Source organism: Microcaecilia unicolor, chromosome 2 (genome assembly GCF_901765095.1).
Source record: "Microcaecilia unicolor chromosome 2, aMicUni1.1, whole genome shotgun sequence".
NCBI classification, from domain to species: domain Eukaryota; kingdom Metazoa; phylum Chordata; class Amphibia; order Gymnophiona; family Siphonopidae; genus Microcaecilia; species Microcaecilia unicolor.
In genome coordinates, this window is record NC_044032.1 from 429,813,207 (window position 1) to 429,832,549 (window position 19,343).

A 19,343-nucleotide genomic window follows, 5' to 3' on the forward strand; every position below is an offset into this window, starting at 1 on the left:
TCGGAGACCAAAAACCCACTTCCTCATGTCAGGACAGGATACTGGAACAACAGTATACTATACTGACTTGAGGAAAAAGGCTTTGGTCTCTGGAAGCTAAATGTATTAGTCCAATAAAATGGTATTATCTTATTTTCCATATTTATTTGTTTATTTCTATTTGTTAATTTGTAAAGTGGTGATTGGTATATTTTAGTTTTTTTCAAATTTACAGCTGCTATCTTTTTATTTTGCACAGTACTAGGGGACATACATACATATATCATCACTATCACTGATGTGGGTGGTGATAAAAAATGATTGGCCCTGGGTGTCAAATACATTAGGTACACCACTATCAACAGGCAAAATGCCACAAAATGATTTAATGTAGCTTAGTTTTGGCGTGCTAACGTATGTGAAAGGGCTTTAGTTAAAGGACCTCTTGGGTGCCTAGTGCTAAAAATTGGTTTTCTCAGCAAATCAAACATATAAACGGCGAGTGACCGTACTCACTCGCAAATGCGCAGTAGAGACCTTCTCTGCCCCGCCCCCATGTCAATACGAGGGTCTGTACTGCGCATTGCTGAGGGAGGGACACCGCCGTCTAACGCTCCCCCCACCCGAGTCGCCACCGCCACCCACCTTCTACCCGGTCGGGCCCTCGCTCCACTATTGAAACAGCGAGGATCCGGGAATGCAGCACTGAGCTCTGCTGAGCTGCCGACATCGCCCTTCCTTCTTCTTCTCTGCCTCTGTCCCGCCCTCGACGACGTTACGTCACACGAGGGCGGGACAGGCAGAGAAGAAGAACGAAGGCCGACGTCGGCAGCTCAGCGGAGCTCAGTGCTGTGTTCCCGGACCCTCGCTGTTTCAATAGCGGAGCGAGGGCCCGGCCGGGTGGAAGGTGGGTGGTGATGGCTCGGTGGGGGGGGGGGGGGGGGGGGGCGCAAACTCAGGGGGGGAGGGGCAGCGGCGAACTCGGCGGTGGGGGCGGGCCTTTCAACCTCCCCTTCCTATAATAGCCCGTTTTTACGAGCTCAAAGTCTAGTGAATAAATATATTTCAAAAGTTTCACTTTCTTTGACCCTAATGAGCTAAGAGTTTCTCTTGGCTCATATTGAGCCCTTTCACTGGCTGTGATAGAAGGCAGCTTAAACCAGAGCATAGAACATCATTGTGAGAAACTCCGGATTCTTGAACCAAAATCTTCTTTAATGCAAATTCAATCAAAAGAAAATTACTTACAGTTAGATATGCTGGAAAAGAGTCTCTGCCTTGCAGAACTGGGAGTCTGTTCTTTACCAGCTCACTCTGTATACAAGAGGAGCTGGGAGATCTCAGCATCAAGATGAGAGAGTAGATGCTGTAAATATTTTTAAATTGGTAAAAACATGGTGATCTTACAGTAGCTTGAAGGGGGGCATGCAACAAGGTACAGCAAGTCAGCTTTCAGTTCTTAGAGAAAGCATGCATGCATATTCCCTCCACCCTACTGGAGAGGGAAGCAGGCCAGCTACAACCCAGCATATACAGGGACAAGGGCCAGCCAATGGGAAAAGTCCCATAAGACATAAGGAACAGGGACATATGCTCAGGAAGAGCTTATTAGAGAGCACTGGAGGAAGACTAAGATTTGTAACCCAAAGGCACTTCCTGCTTTTCTTAAGGGCACAAGCAATGTAAACTGTTACAGGCAATGCAATCTGAGGTCCAACATATACATATATCAAATCAACCCAGTGCTTTACATTATGTCAAATTCTTACAAAGGAAAAATGTGTGAAAGGCTATTTTATTAGGTCATATGGAAGCCTCAGCAGCAACTCTTTTCACACAAGGATGCATCCTGTGGCTTGTCAAACTCATCATCAGCCTCCTTAATTTATGACCTCAGTACCCTTAATCATATTTTTGATATATATTTTATCAAAACCTTTAATTGAATACCATTCATAAAATGTATCTATTTCTTATGAACATTGAACTAGACCTGCGCCAACATGGGCCATGTTTCACCACCCTGCATCAGGGCAAAAGGACCTATAATGTAAAAGCATATACTCAATAACACATCATACTTCCAATATCAGAAATTACTTTTAAAATCGTCAAACCCACATACCTAACTTACAATGCCATAACATTTAGGAATCTCCTCTGCGTCCCAGCATGACGCTGTCAGGGTCATCACATTATTGGCTCAGAAACCCAGAAACCTGTAATCCAACCCACCAATCATATCGCTTTTAGAGAAGGGATGTCCAATCAGTCACTAAGCTTAGCCCCTTTGGGGAAATTGTCCCTAATAAAAAAAATCCAGGACTGCTCCCTATAATTTAACAGTTTTTTTTCTATATCACCCCTTTCCCACCCAAAATAAATCATTTCCAGTACTCTCCATTTTAAATCTATCCAGGTATGCCCTTTCTCCAACCAGTGGGACACCAATGGGGCTTGTTCATATTTACTTATTATCCTAGATTTATGCTCAATTAAACATGACTTTATTACTCTAGACATCCTACTGATGTAAAATAAATCACAGGGACATTGTATAACATACACTAGATTTGTAGATTCACAATTAGCATTGTCCCTAGCTGTAATCACTATTTCCTAGTTTTTTTCTTTTCTCTCCCATCGTACTTTTAGTGAATACTTTGGTGAATCCTCCTCCACTTCTATCCCACTATCACTCTTTTCTGTTTGACCAAGCTCCACTGTTACTCAGTTATTACTAACTCACACCATTGGCAAATGTTACACACTCCATGACCTATCACTGCGTTTGTGAGAGGGGGATACCTATTCTTTTATAGGAAAATCTCAGCCGAAATCCAGGCCAAAGTATCAGCCTGCCTGTCTGACATTGCTGCCTGGATGTCTCAGCGCCATCTGAAACTAAACATGACCAAGACTGAGCTTCTTATCTTTCCTCCTAAACCAACCTCTCCTCCTCCTCCATTCTCTATTTCTGTGGATAACACTCTCATCCTTCCTGTCTCATCAGTTCGTAACCTTGGGGTCATCTTCGACTCCTCCCTCTCCTTCTCTGCACATATTCAGCAGACTGCTAAAACCTGTCGTTTCTTTCTCTATAATATCACCAAAATTCGCCCTTTCCTTTCTGAGCACACTACCAGAACCCTCATCCACACTCTTATCACCTCTCGCTTAGACTATTGCAACTTGCTTCTCACAGGTCTCCCACTTAGCCATCTCTCTCCTCTTCAATCTGTTCAAAATTCTGCTGCACGACTAATATTCCGCCAGGGTCGTTATGCTCATATTAGCCCTCTCCTCAAGTCACTTCACTGGCTTCCTATCCATTTCCGCATACAGTTCAAACTCCTCTTATTGACCTATAAGTGCATTCACTCTGCAACTCCTCAGTACCTCTCCACTCTCATCTCTCCCTACATTCCTCCCCGGGAACTCTGTTCACTGGGTAAATCTCTTTTATCTACACCCTTCTCCTCCACTGCTAACTCCAGACTCTGTTCCTTTTATCTTGCTGCACCATATGCCTGGAATAGACTTCCTGAGCCGGTACGTCAAGCTCCATCTCTGGCCGTCTTCAAATCTAAACTAAAAGCCCACCTTTTTGATGCTGCTTTTAACTCCTAACCCTTATTCACTTGTTCAGAACCCTTATTTTATCATCCTCACTTTAATATTCCCTTATCTCTTGTTTGTCCTGTTTGTCTGTCCTAATTAGATTGTAAGCTGTGTCGAGCAGGGACTGTCTCTTCATGTTCAAGTGTACAGCGCTGCATACGTCTAGTAGCACTTTAAAAATGATAAGTAGTAGTAGTAGAAAGGGAGACAATGACAAAATGAGGAAAATAGTTAAAAAGAAGCTAAAAGGTTCAGTCGCAAAGGTTAGGATTCTGAATCAAGCATGGATGTTGTTTAAAAGTTCCATCGTGGAAGCTCAGACTAGAGGTACTCCATATATTATCAATTATGGAAAAAAAGAGCAAAAGACAGTCAGCGTGGTTAAAAGGTGAGGTGAAAGAGGCTATTAGAGCTAAAAAAATAGAAAAATGATCCGAATGAAGAAAATAAGAAGCTACACAAGCACTGTCAAGCCAGATGCAAATCATTGATCATAAATGCTAAAAAAAAATATGAAGAAAAACTTGCTGCAGAGATGAAAACTTATAGTACTCATACACGCAGATTACTGCAACAGCGTTTTTTAGGTTGTAAGTCCCTTATATTGAAAAAGCTCCAGACTACCCAAAACACGACTGCCAGACTTATTTTCAACAGATCAAGATTCGATAGCGCAACACCTCTTAGAGAGAAGCTTCACTGGCTCCCCATCAAAGAAAGAATTAATTTTAAAGTTAACACAATAATTTACAAGATATTACACAGAGAAGCCCCTACCTACATGAATAACCTTATCGACCGCCCAACCAGAATCAGTTTGACATCTTCCCGTACTTACCTTAATCTATACCTACCCAACTGCAAAGGTATTAAGTACAAATTCTTTTACGCATCCAATTTCTCCTTTTTGGGTAGCCAGCTTTGGAACGCTCTACCAAGATCCATCCGTACAATCAACGGCCTTTTGCCCTTCAGAAAAGCATTGAAGACCCATTCTCTTCAAGAAAGCCTACCCTAATGACTCAACTTAAATAAAGCCTGCCCACATGATTCTTACCAACGATTGTTATACATTGACCACATTTCCCATTATCCTTATTGCTATCCCATATGTATTCCTCCCCATCTTCCTCCGCCTACCTCCTAATGCTCATTTCCTTCTGCACCTAATTCCTCTTTTGTTCAATTTACTTATCCATTAACCCCATTAATATTACGTTTACCACAAATTGTATATTCTTCTTATGACTTGTAATTTTTTTATATTGTTACTATGTAAGCCGCATTGAGCCTGCCATGTGTGGGAAAGCGCGGGGTACAAATGTAATAAATAAATAAATAGTAACACTTTTTTCAGGTATATCAGAAGCAGGAAGACTGTGAGGGAATCTGTGCGACCATTAGCTCAGGAAGGAGTAAAAGGAGCACACAGGGAGGACAAAGCTATAGGAGAAAGATTGAATGAATTCTTTGTTTCAGTCTTTACAGAAGAAGATGTAAGAGATCTACTTGTATTGGAAATGGGTTTTGGGTGTGATGATGCTAAGGAACGTAAAGAAATTTCAGTGAACTTGGAAGATGTACTGAGCCAAATTGAAAAGTTAAAGAGTGATAAATCACCCGGACCAGATGGTATACACTCCAGGGTATTAAAAGAACTCAAACATGAAATTGCTGATCTGATGCTAGTGATCAGTAACCTGTCATTAAAGTTTTCTGTAGTACCTGAGGACTAGAGAGTGGCTAATGTGACACCAACTTTTTAAAAGGGTTCCAGGCATGATCCGAGTAATTACAGACTGGTAAGCCTGACTTCAGTGCTGGGCAAAATAGTGGAAACTACTATAAAGAATAAAATTACAGAACATGTAGACAAACACATTTTGATGGGACAGAGTCAGCATGGAATCAGCCATGGGAAGTCTTGCCTCACCAATTTGATTCATTTCTTCAAAGGCATGAATAAATATGTTGATAAAAGTGAGCGAGTTAGATTTTCAGAAAGCTTATGATAAAGAGGGGCATAATCAAAAGGGGTTCCCAAGTTTTCCTGAGGACGTCCTCGCAGGACGTCCTGGCAAAAGGGTGGTGATACCCATATTATGGAAACAAGATGGGTGTCCATCTTTCATTTCGATAATACTGTCGGGGATGCCCAAATTGCGAAATTTAGGTCGCCCTTACAGATGGTCATCCTTAGAGATGGTCGTGCCCGATTTTTGGCCATAATGGAAACCGAGGACGTCCATCTCAGAAATGACCAAATCCAAGCTATTTGGTCATGGGAGGAGCCAGCATTCGTAGTGCACTGGTCCCCCTCACATGCCAAGACACCAACCGGGCACCTAGGGGGCACTGCAGTGGACTTCATAAATCGCTCCCAGGTGCATAGCTCCCTTACCTTTTGTGCTGAACCCCCCCCAAACTCCCCCAAAACCCACTCCCCACAACTATACCATTACCAAAGCCCTAAGGGGTGAAGCAAGGCACCTACATGTGGGTACAATGGGTTAGTGGTGGGCTCACATTTACCACCGCAAGTGTAACAGGTAGGGGGGGATGGGCCTGGGTCCGTCTGCTTGAAGTGCACTGCACCCACTAAAACTGCTCCAGGGGCCTGCATACTGCTGTCATGGAGCTGAGTATGATATTTGAGGCTGGCATAGAGGCTGGAAAAAATATTTAAAACATTTTTTGTGGGTGGGAGGGGGTTAGTGACCACTGGGGGAGTAAGGGGAGGTCATCCCCGATTCCCTCCGGTGGTCATCTGGTCATTTAAATCATGTAAGAAAAAAAGGACCAGGTAAAGTCGTCCAAGTGTTCATCAGGGACGCCCTTCTTTTTTCCATTATCGGTCGAGGACGCCCATGTGTTAGGCATGCCCCAGTCCCACCTTCGCTATGCTTCCGACATGCCCCCGTGAACTTTGGTCGTCCCCGCGACGGAAAGCAATTGAGGACGCCCAAAATCGGCTTTCGATTATGCCGATTTGGGCGACCCTGTGAGAAGGACACCCATCTTGCGATTTGTGTCGAAAGATGGGCGCCCTTCTCTTTCAAAAATAAGCCTGATTGTGTCTCATGAGAGACGCCTGAGAAAATTAAAGAGTCATGGGATAAGGGACAATACTCTGTTGTTGATTAGAAATTGGTTATTGGACAGAAAACAAAGGGTAGGGTTGAATGGCCATTTTTCTCAATGGAGTAGGGTGAATAGTTGTCAAAACGCATGAGGATTGTGAAGAATTGCAGGAAGACCATAGGAAACTGAAAGACTGGGCATCCAAATGGCAGACAAAATTTAAAGTAGACAAATGCAAAGTGATGCACATTGGGAAGAATAATCTGAATCCTAGTTATCTAGTGCTAGGGTCCACTTTAGGAGTCAACACTCAAGAAAAAGATCTAGGCGTCATTATAGACAATATGCTGAAATCTTATGCCCAGTATGCAGCAGTGGCCAAAAAAGCAAACAGGATGCTAGGAATTATTAGGAGAGGGATGCACAATAAAACCAAAAATATAATAATGTCTCTGTATCGCTCCATGGTGTGACCTCACCTTGAGTATTGTGTTCAAGTCTGGTCACTATATCTGAAAAAAGATATAGCAGAATTAGAAAGAAGAGCCACCAAAATGATAGAGGGGATGGAACTGCTCCCATATGAGTAAAGGCTAAAGAGGTTAGGGCTCTTCAGCTTTGAAAAGAGATGGCTGAGGGGGGATATGATTGAGGTCTACAAAATCCTGAGTAGAGTGGAACAGGTGGAGGTGAATTAGTTTTTCTTTCATTCAAAAAGTACAAAGACCAGGGGACACTCAATGAATTGAATACTTTTAAAACAAATAGGAGTAAACATTTTTTTCACTCAAAGAATAGTTAAGCTCTGGAACTCATTGCTGGAGGATGTGGTAATGGTGGTTGGTTTATCTGGGTTTAAAAAAGGTTTGGACAAGTTCCTGGAGGAAAAGCCCATAGCCTGTTATTAAAATGGATATGGGGAAGTCACAGCTTGTCCTGGGATTGGTAGCGTGGAATGGTGCTACTAATTGTGTTTCTGCCAGGTACTTGTGACCTGGATTGGCCACTTCTAGAAGCAGGATACTGGGCTGAACATTGGTCTGACCCAGTATGGCTGTTCTTATGTTCTTATGCTCTTTTAAATCCCGAGCATGACTTTCAGACTCACTGGTAGAGGAGCAAATTCTCCTTCACATCAAGAATTGACTCACAGGAAGACTATATCTTAAATTATATGGATTAAAAACTATCTAGTTATAATAAAGTATTTCTGGTAACCGTCTTTTGACATAAAGCAGTCTGAATTGTATCACCTTGTCTATATAGTTTTACATCCAAAACCTCTATTTGCTGTTTATCAAAAGTAGCAACCCAGTTAGAGTATTCATCCAACCTAGGAACATTAGAAGTCACTCACTGTCTCCCTCCCATATAAAAAATATGTCTTCTAAAAATCACTTCCAAATCTTTATCTGATTAAACCAACTGGGAGGGTAGACATAGGTCTCCTCAAATTCAGCCACTACCAGAGCTGCCACAGATGTTGCTAAGGATGTCCCCATGGCTATAACTCTATGTTGTTCATAATATTGTCCCTGAAAATAAAAATAATTATTTTGTACAACTAATGTGGCTAATTGCATAAGAAATCTAGTAGATAACCTCTTTTTTTTTTTTGGGGGGGGGGGGGGGATCCTGAGATTCTAAGGTCTTTAATATGGCAGATAAAGCCACATCTTTAATATCCAACATATACATAAAAATAACAACTAGCCTGGCTTCATGCAAATGGGGGCAAAACAGATCAAAATATTCTATTGGCATAGTTGTTAAGGATAGGCATGTTTCAGATATTGGAAGGGCTGAAGGTGGGTTGATTTAACTGTACTAGTGCAGTTGACTGAGAACCAGGGGAAGTGGGTTTGATTCCCACTGCAGCTCCTGGTGACCCTGGCCAAGTCATTTAACTCTTTATTACCCCAGGTACAAAAACATAGGGCCCTTTTACAAAGCTGCAGTAAGCACTAACGTGTTCTTACCAAGTCCAAAATTGGCATACCACGGGGCACACTGAGTCATTCTGCATTAAATCAGGTTGTTCACATGCTACCCATGAGCTAAAAAATACTTTGGTACTGAGGGTAGAGAGTGGTGTGTTCTGCACTAATTGATTAGAGCAGGTATATTGCCGTGCACTAATCGATTACAGCATGGTTAGAGTGTGAGTCCTTACTGCCTACAAAATGGGTTGTGGTAAGGGATCATGTGCTAATCTGTTTTAATGGCCATGCACTAATGGACTCTCACTTTCTCTAATTACATAACATACCTGGTTTTGCTGTAATATTTCTTGATATTAGCATTCATTGTATTGTAAGCCACGTTGAACTGAAGCTTGTTTGGGATAATGTGGGATATAAATGTCACAATAAATCCTATATAATAAAAAGCACCTCCAACATTCTGAAGCTGACTCTGTAGCACTGTGGCAGTGTAGGGTTCGTAAGTCTGTAGTTCAGCGTTTCATTGGCTCTCACTGTCCCCGCCTTCAAGTCGAGGAAACGGAACGCTGCATAGTTGCCAAGCAAACAAACGCAGCGTCACAGGAATGAAGAACCAATCAGACAGAACGGAACTTGGAGGAGGGAAGTGGAGTGGATTGAATCTCTAACAAACAATAATTTACAGGGACGTATGAACATCAGTGGAGGCAAGTGCACAGAACGGAAGGGAAGACAAACATTTAATCACTTTGTCACTCAAACATACACACACACAGACATCACACACACACACACACACACAATCACTCTGTGTATCTCTCTCTTACACTGTCTGTAAAACACACTGTCACTCTCAGTCTCTCACATGGGCAACTGTATGTTGCATTCTCACGAGTAAGGAGCTCTTCTGATGTGATTGTTAAACTGATTGAAGGGCCTGAACAAGGAAAACTTTTACCACATTGTAACACAGTTTACACAAAAAATATTGTATATAAAGAGATCTTACACATGTAAACAACAATTATATTCAGAATACAAAGGTGGAAACATTAATAGCAAGAACTCATTACATTGCTAGCGCCCATTTCATTGCGTTAAGAAACGGGCCTTTTTTACTAGTAAATAAATAAAATTAGTGTATGGCCATTAATATAAAAAATAGACTTTAAAAAAAGCCTTGGTGTGCATGAAAGGTAGGCATGCTAGGGGCCACTTTTTACTGCTGTTTGGCAAAAGGGTCCCTTAATTTGCCAAACGTTCTCTTAATTTAGGGGTTTATCTGCTTTTTTTTCACTTTTTGCTCTGTTTTTTCCCCTCTATTTGATGGACTAATATTAGATGATTTGTTCTTAGATGTTTCCTTTATGTGTTTTGGGTAATTTTTGTGTGCATATCACCTACATTTTCTTGATGTAACATGAAAATTTTGCACAAATAACAAGTTTAAGAAGTATAGAGTACATTCAGAAATTTAATTAAACATCTGGAATGGAAATGCAAAACAGGATTTGCCACTTACACAGGTGACCTCTTGTCACATCTGCAAGAATAATTTACATTTGTTCTACGTCTGCTTATTTTACTTTGGGAAAAAGTCCTTTGCACTGACCCATAAACGAATTATTTCTAGAATGGAAGAAGTGTCTCATCACAGAATGCTTGTCTTTCTCAAAGACAAATGAGATTAAGAAAGCGGCCCAAGAGGTACCTTCCTCAGTGTACCTCTCTAGAAATGCTGTCAAATCCAGACTTTCTGCTGAAATCTGCATCTGGTCAGCAGCTGTGGAAAGGCTTTCCTGATGCTTTTAATACGTCAAATAGAAGATCCTATTCAGTGGTGGCAGTGCCTAAGGGTCTTGAGGATTTCAATCAAGTATTTTCTTGAACATTTCCCTTGGGCTAATAGCTGACACCTGTGAAAGATTGTGTGCACTTAAATTAAGATGTTTGAGTTCATTTTCCATCAATTCAAGGTTTAATGGGTAGTTCTAGTATCTTGAACAATGGAGATATTAGAATTTTTGAACTGAGGTATGCTGAGACTGTAAAACTTCAGCTCTCCTATTATGATTTGTCAGAGCAAAAGCAGTTAATATAACTGGGTTAAAAAAAGATTTGGACAAATTCCTGGAAGAAAAATCCATAAACTGCTATTAAGGTAGATCTGGGGAAAGCTACTGCTTATCCCTGGGGTAGGTAGCATGGAATCTTGCCACTTTTGGGGATTCTGCCAGGTTCTTGTAACCTGGACTGGCCACTTTTGGAAACAGGATGCTGGGTTAGATGGACCCTTGTCTTACCCAGTAGGGCAACTCTTATAATATAATTTACCAGATGCAACCCATTGACCAGTGCTTCCCAACAGGAATGGTATCCACCTCATCTCCTCTGGCAAGAATGGAACCAAACCACTATCACTTCTGACCATTACTGATTTTCCTTTAATACCAACCAATGCTTTCACAGGCCTTAACAGAATTTTCCCCATTTTGATCCCCTATTCCAATGCGGTAGATCTGTCCTTAATGCATATGGAGGTAGAGTGGCTTTATAACATTAATGGCTTAAGGAACCCTTGGCCTCACATAAGGAAAGAAGGTGTCTTCTGCACATCTCTAGCAGTGAGTTCACATCCTGAATCAATAACTTCTCCAGTTGGAACTATAAATAGCTAAAGAGATGCCCAGCTTCAGTAAGATACATCTGAATCTGTTTCAGGTCTTCCCCTGGGTACTCAGACCTGAACTAGCAGCAGTGGCATTCCTAGGGGGGCTGACACCCGGGGCGGATCGCCGATGCACCCCGCCCCCCCCCCCGGAACAGCATGACACCTCCCCCCGGTGAAAGAACCCCCCCCGGGTGCACGCCCCTGGGGGGGGGGGGTGCCGCGCGCCTGTCGGCTCTTCGTTTTCATGCTCCCTCTGCCCCAGAACAGGAAGTAACCTGTTCCGGGGCAAAAGAAGCATGAAAACGGAGAGCCGACAGGCGCGCGGCACCCCCCCAGCGGCGTGCACCCGGGGCAGACCGCCCCCACCGCCCCCCCTTGGTACGCCACTGACTACCAGTGTACCTGAAAGGGTTAGGTCTCAAAGTTGTGGACTAGAACCAGGCAAGTACAAATGTTTTAGATTTTAAACTTAGGGAGTCAATATTCAAAGCCTGTGCATTCTTTGATATATCAGCACTAACTGGTTGTGTTGCAAGTAGCAAGGAGAGGGGTGTGATATTTATAGGGGTGTGAAGTGGGATTTGAACTGGCCACCTCTGAATTGCAAGACTGGTGCTCTAACCACTAGGCCACTCCTCAACTCCTCCACACCATATTACAGGTTAGCTATGTGAATTCCAGTATTAAATATCAGCAGGCACCCACATATCAAGTGGAAAGCGGCCTGAAGCTGCTCCGCCCTCTCTCCTGCCCTCCAAAAAATAGTCCAATCCCCCTCCCTCCTGCCCCCCTCAAATGTAGTTCAATCTCCTCTCCTGGTCCTCCTTCCCAGACAAAGTCTGATCCCCACACCTAGCCCTCTCCTCGAGTCACAGCAGGCTTCTTGGGCCTACTTTAGTAGTAGTAGTACTTTAATAAGCCAGATGGTCTAGTGGTGGTTGGTGCAGGAGCAAACCCTTCTACTGCTGCCCCATATCTTCCTATTGAAAATCGCTGCTGCGACTCATAGCGGTTGTACTGTGAGACTACACTAGAAGGGATCAGACTATGTTTGGGAGGGAGGGTGCAGTAGGAACTGTGGACTCCACTTATTTGGATTCCAGCTGATATTGTGGTGTGGTGTAAATCATTACCACCAACTGAAGTAAAGGGGTACTGTTTTGGATTTATACCTTGGGTTTGATACACTCTAATGAATTCAGTTCAAACGTTGAATGGATGTCAGTTGTTTTAGGGGCCGATCCCTTTGTTTATCTGGGTGACATCAGAAGCTACATAGCTGCAAGAGAGATGCCATTTTTTTCTTTTCAGAGGCATTATAAAATGGACTGAATGATACCTTTTCTTGAGTGTCAGACTTGAGTCATTTTTTTAGATAAGTACAGTTTTATGCATTTTGTCATTTATATCTTTAGAAATATTTTCTCTTTTGGAGAAAAGCACACCTTCCACGTACCTTCCTCTTAACGACTTAGAAGGGGACATGCACCTATGATTATATATTTTCAGTGGAAATAATGTTGCAGTCCTCTTTGAAGTTGTCTCCTAGCTCTGAGGTTCTTTTTTACGTTGGTATGTGTTAGAGATATTTTGTTGTATATATAAAATAGGCATAGCATGAAGGTAGTTCAATAGTCATTCCCACCTGTACATGGCCACATACACTCATAAATAATCTTTTATACAATCCTGAATGCATAAAGCAGATACTGAGTCATCTAGTTGCTTACTTTTCCAGTGGATATACACACGGGCAGGGTTTGGGCAGATCATGGGCTGTACATACAAGTACACATATAGATTATAAAATACTAAAATTAATGTGCAAACTTGAGATGACATTTAGACTGTCTCTAGGTCTCTGCACCTGCAGTATAGACACACCTTTGGCAAATTACACTTGTAATTTATAAAGGAAAGTGGGCACCTATTTTACTTTACAATATGATGTCTACCCATGTTTCACTGTTATAAAATTACCCTCTATGTGTCCATATGTACCTTCTCTGTCTCAAAGTCCTGCTATCTGTGATCCTCAGGACTGAGTTCATCTTGCTTTGAATAACATTTTGTCTGAATACAAATTAGATCACAATAATAAGGATAAGTTACTTTTCTACACTAAGTTTGTGTAAAGTGTTTTATAACTCATTGAGCAACAGTGACTCTCCTGAAATGTTTTATATGTAATTAATCCCCCTGATTTTCAGCTGCTGGTGGGCAGTGCAGTTAAAGTCCACCACCCACACTGAACCTGGATACTCAATGCTGTCCTGTTTCTGGCGACAGGCATTCAATATGCAGTTTCATTCTTGGCTGCCAGCTGATAACCGATTAAACTGATATTCAGCGCTAACCAGCCATCAGTAAGCTCATAAAGATAAGACAGCTACTTATGCATTCATATTTATGCGCTAGCTTTGCCTGCTTAGCGCTGAATATCAGGGTCCTAAATGTGACACGCCCCTGAGATAGTTGGCTCCTGGTTATGTACTAACTGTGAATATTCAGTGGAGATAACTGGTTAAATCTGCTAAATATTCAAGGATAACCAGCTACGTGTGATTTAACTGGTCAGCAGCCATTGTTGACTAGTTAAATCACTTTGAATATTGGGTCCAATATGTTTATGTTTATCTAAACTGAATGTGTGAAGTGTGCCACAGCATTTGGGATAAATAACACTTTCTAGTTATAGCATCACTGATATCAATATTGGAATAAGTAGAATATAAATCAACTATTATCAAAAAAATTCTACCCTATAAACCCCAGCATTGGAGATGTGAAGACTAGTGATTGAAGAGGAGCTCTCTGGATATTGAAAGGTTTGCCTTTAAAGAGACAACTCCATGGTTTCTGAAGTATTTTTTTCTCCACAATTATATTCATGTAGAATTGTGACTTTATACCTTCAATACTGGGGTTTATAGGGTAGAATGTTTTTGATAATAGTTGATAAATAACACTTTACCATATGAATATGTTGAAGGGGAATTAAGTTTAAAGTTCTTCCAGCTGCCCGTATCAAGTGTGCCTCAGCACAGTGGGATAATAAAACATATTCTCTGAATGCAAGGCCAAGGGAACGCTTTTTGTTTGGGGGTGTCCTAGCTCCACCCCTAACCCCAGCATTTCCTTTTATCATCCCTACCAGCCCATAGTTCCCCCACCTATGGCATCCAGAATTTCTCTCCTTCCCTACTTCTCCCCCCTTCCCCCATCTCCAAAAACTCTCTCCTTCTTACTCTCTCCCTAGGACATGTTTATTTTCTTATGTCCCTCTCCTCTTGTGCTGACTATACTGTGGCTGCCCCAGAAGAGGGAAGTAAGAAAATAAACACTTCACAGGGGAGGAAAGGAAAATGTTGGAGATGCCATGGCATCTATGGCTTCCCCCATTTCGATACGTATGTCCTAAAGTGTCCATCTTGTTTTTCAATTATTTGTGGGAACACAGGGCCTGATATTCAAAATGATTTATCTCAGCAGGAGAGGCTTCTGAATATCCCCTCTGACTGCTGCAGCACTGTCTGCGCAGTGCCGGCATAGTCCAGGGTGAAGCTACAAAAACTAGTATATGGTAAGCGCCAGTGCTTAAATTTATTCTTATGGTTAGTGGTACTGCCTGTTTAAATAATGCCATTGAATATATCTGTAAGCCTGGCACTTGGCAGCAAACTCTGGAAAAATAGTAGACCTAACATGTGTGTGTAAGTTACTAGTGGAGATACTTGGCACTGCACAGAAATGTGATAATGCATTCAATCAGGTTTTGAGGCAAATGGACCACTGAGCACCTTTGAGAAGCCCTAGGCATATGTTTTGTGCTTAGTAGTTCTGTGATACTATCAAATGCCACAATCTCATTGATCAGATAAATAGGAAGGCTGTTATAGGCTGGTGATCAATGTTTTTTTTTTTTCATCCAAAAGTCATTGTTGAACTCCTCCTGGGTGAGGGGATAGTCCCTGCAAACCTTTGTTGCATTTTCACATATTGGAGGCAATGCTATAACTGTGGGTCTCCATTTAGGTGCCATGAATTCCCATGATAGGAGCTTGTTCTAGGCTCCCAGATTCTGTTATAGAATGCTTCTAGAAAATAGTATCTGTGAGCCTAACATTTAGGTGGCCACAGTTACACCAGCCAAAGAATAATTGTTGGTGCTTAATGCAGAAGGGGTGTGCATAATAGGCAAGATTTTTTATATGGTGCCTAAAATTCTACGTGGAAAAAATACACCTAGGTGCATTCTGTAAAGTATACCTAAATTTTATAGAATAGGCTTAAATTTCTGTGCAGTATATAGAATGACATCAAGCGCCTATCCATGCAACCAGATTTAGTTGTGGGCCTTTATATCACGTTTTACTTGGCGTATATCCAGACACCTAACATGCGCAGAGTGGATGTATTCTGTAACAATGTGTATAGATTTTAGAAATGCCTATGGCCATGCCTCCTTTTCAACTATGTGATTTAGAATTTAGGCACACCTTGTTACAGAGTATGCTTATCAGATAAAAATTAATGAAGAGAACACATTTTAACATAGCAAAAGAGGAAAAGAAGAAAATAAGGTGATAAGAATAGTTAGAGATAATGGGGTAATAGTGTAAATAGTCATCTAAGAGTGGGAACCTTAGCAGTTGGTATGTGCTGTTAGTGTATCTGGGTTTAAAAAAGGATTGGACACGTTTCTGGAGGAAAAGTCTGTAGTCTGCTATTGAGATAGACATGGGGAAAGCCACTGCTTGTCCCTGGGATCAGTACTCTTGCTACTATTTGGGATTCTGTCATGTACTTGTGACCCGAATTGGCCACTGTTGGAAAGCAGGATACTGGGCTAGATGGACCATTGGTCTGACCCAATATGGCTATTCTTATGTTCTTACCTTCCCATGTAGGCAAAACTCCTAGTCTTCGCCAAAAGCCTCCATGAATAAATGCTTCCTTAAGGCCTTCTTAAATTTGGGAAAAGAGTCTTCCAAGATGAAGTGTGGATGATGAAGCATTCCATAACGCAGAGGCAACATAATAGAAGGCCAAGTGTCTTGTTGAGTCCAGTCTGACTTGATGAACTGATAATAAATGAAGACAACAATGTGACAATGAATGTAACAGTCATGGTAGAGCATAAGGGATGATCAGGGAAGCAACATAGGGGGGTATACCCATGTGTAATGCCTTGTGGGTCAGAACAAAGATTTTGAAGTGAATGCAGAATTCTAGAGGAATTCAGTGATAGCGAATGTGATCAAATTTGGAGGCATGGACCATGATCCATAGGTCAGTCTTTCATACAGATGGAATTCATTTGAGAAGTATTGGGGGGGGGGGGGGGAGAAGGTCCAGAATATATTACATTGCAGTAATCAAATCTTGATATGAAAAGAGTATATAGGAGATACATCTGGGAGTTCTTATCTAAGAATGAGCATATGCTGCGGAATTGTCATAATGTGAAAAAATAATGTCACAATTTGTTGGGTAGGGGATAGATTGTCCTCTGAAATAATACCTAGGTATCTGAAATGTGATACTAAATTGATAGGAGCCCTATTGATGGAAGGGAAAGGTAGTTGAGAGACTGAATAGCTGCCAGTAACCCACATAGCTACTGTTTTAGATGAGTTTAGTATTAGATAATTCTCTTTGAACCAGGAAACTATTTTTTCCAAACCCAGTTGAAGTGAAGCAATACTGGCTGACAGTGAATCTGTGGTTTGGACTAGCAGAATGTGTTCTGCATAATAAAAGGCTTGGGTGCCTAGATCTTGAATTAGAATTGTTCATGGACTGATGAAGATGTTGAGCAGAAGCTGCACTAAGATTGATCCTTGTTGGATGCCACAGCTCAAAGGGTGAGCAGTGGACTGGGATGTTTGAGTGGATATGGTGAACTTTCTGTCCTGCAGAAAGGACAAAAACCAAGAAAGGGCTATTCCAGATATACTACAGGATGTTAAGTGGTGCAATAGGAGTGAATGATTGACTAAGTTGAAGGCTGCTGATAGGTTAAGGAAATCAATGACTGCAATCTTTTTATTGTCAAGGGCATAGTGGAGGTCGCTTAGGAGAGGTGTTATGATAGTTTCTGGGCTGTGCCCTGGACATAATCCTAACTGCCTAGGGTGGAGGATGTTAGTGTGGTCTGTATCATCAATTTTCTCAGCTAGTTTGGAGATGAAACTAAAATTGGAGATATGTTTATAATTTGATGGCACTGATGAATTGAGAGTTGACTTTTTTTAGAATAGGGCAAACAAGAGCCTCCTTCCATTCTTAGGGAAAGATCCCAGAGGTAAGGCTATTACTAATTACTGATAGAGCCAAAGATATGAGTCCATGGTGTGGAAGAATGATCCAAGAGGCAGAGATCATAACTTGTGCACATATGGTTAGGCATGCTAAGTTGGTGATTTTAGTGAAGGCAGTAAGTGAAAGTATCCCACAAGTGTGTTATTGTTAAGGATGGGTTCAATGAAGCAGCCTCTGGCAATGAAGTCATATTAATTGTGGTCTGAGGAGGAGGAGGAGGAGGAGGAAGTGAGGAGAAGGATAGGTGCAGAGAGGCAACTTTGTGAACAACAAAATTGTGCAAGGAGTTCAGCTGAAGAACATTAAGTGCCAAGGATTTGATACTTGAATTACAGAAGCATAATAAGATTGCTTGGCTAAATTGATATTTTGATGGCAAAGATTGTAGGTAGCATTGTAGGTTGATAGCGCTTCCGGAGTTTTCACCACACCCTTTCCACATGGCAAGTTTGACATTTTAGAAGGTGAAGACCATCCATGATACCACGGTTTGTGTTGCAGAGAATGCTTCACTATTCATTTGTATGCTGAGTGTGCCTTTTGCAAATTTAGAATAGAAGTCCAGGTGGAGTACTTGAGCTTTGAGGGGCAACATTCCAAAGTATGGGGAATCAATGATCCAAAGGAAGGTAGATAAAGGAGTCAATTCTTAAAAAACTGGTGGTAGAAGACTTCAAAAGTAGCATTGTGTGGAGGGATCACTAGGATTTGCAAGATACAAGTAATCAATAAATGATCTGATCATGGTATTGGTGTGGCCTGAAAGTCAGATAAGAGGAATTCTTTACCTTTAAAAATGGAGAGAACTGGATCCAGTGTATGCCCCACAGCATGGGTGGGAAAAGAATGCGTTGTGCAAGACCTATATCTGTAATAAGTGACAAAAAGCAGGTGTCTTGCGAGTGTGTAGGGTTATCTGTGTGAAAGTTGAAGTTACCAGGAATCAGTAGATTGGAGAACTTAATACTTCATTAGATAGTGATTGGACTAGGTTTTCCCAGCACATTGCATCAGCAGACGGAGGAAGGTATATTAAGAGAATGTGAAGTGGAGTAGGTAAAAGTATTTTTAATCAAGAGAAGATCATGATACTGAAACACATTTGGTTTTAGCTCAGCGAGGGAGTAGGAATTTGTCACTATGAGGACTACTTCCCCTCCTCTGCGCGAGGTTCTGCATTTAGAGAAAGTTGAATGTTCAGATGGAAGGCATTGATTAAGGATTGGTTCTTCCTCCCTTTAAAGCTATGTTTCACTTATACAGAATATGTCACTCCCTGAGGAGAGTAGAGCATTGTGAAGTGCTGCTGTTTTTGAGAGGAAATGATCTGCAGTTAAGAGGTGACAAAGATATAGTGGTAGTCAGTAATGAACTATCAATTGAAAAAAGAGGTGGAGCAGAGGATAGATATTGTGATGGTATACATGGAATAAGATATCATACCCAAAGATGGTTTATTCGACTAGTACAGGGGTTCAGGCAGTATCCCCAATGTGGAAACATGGGGAAAGGCAGCTGCGGTGGTATGGGCTCAGGATTGGACTTAGCAGCAATTAGCAGGGACCCCAAGAAAGGATAGAAGAGGCAACTACATATAGTTAAGATGATTTAAAGGAGTCACCCCAGGGAGCTTGGCCATGGTAGTCCTGTGGTTCTACTGTACTATCTATCTATCTATCTATCTATCTATGCTTCCATATATCAAACTTGACCCCCCCCCCCCC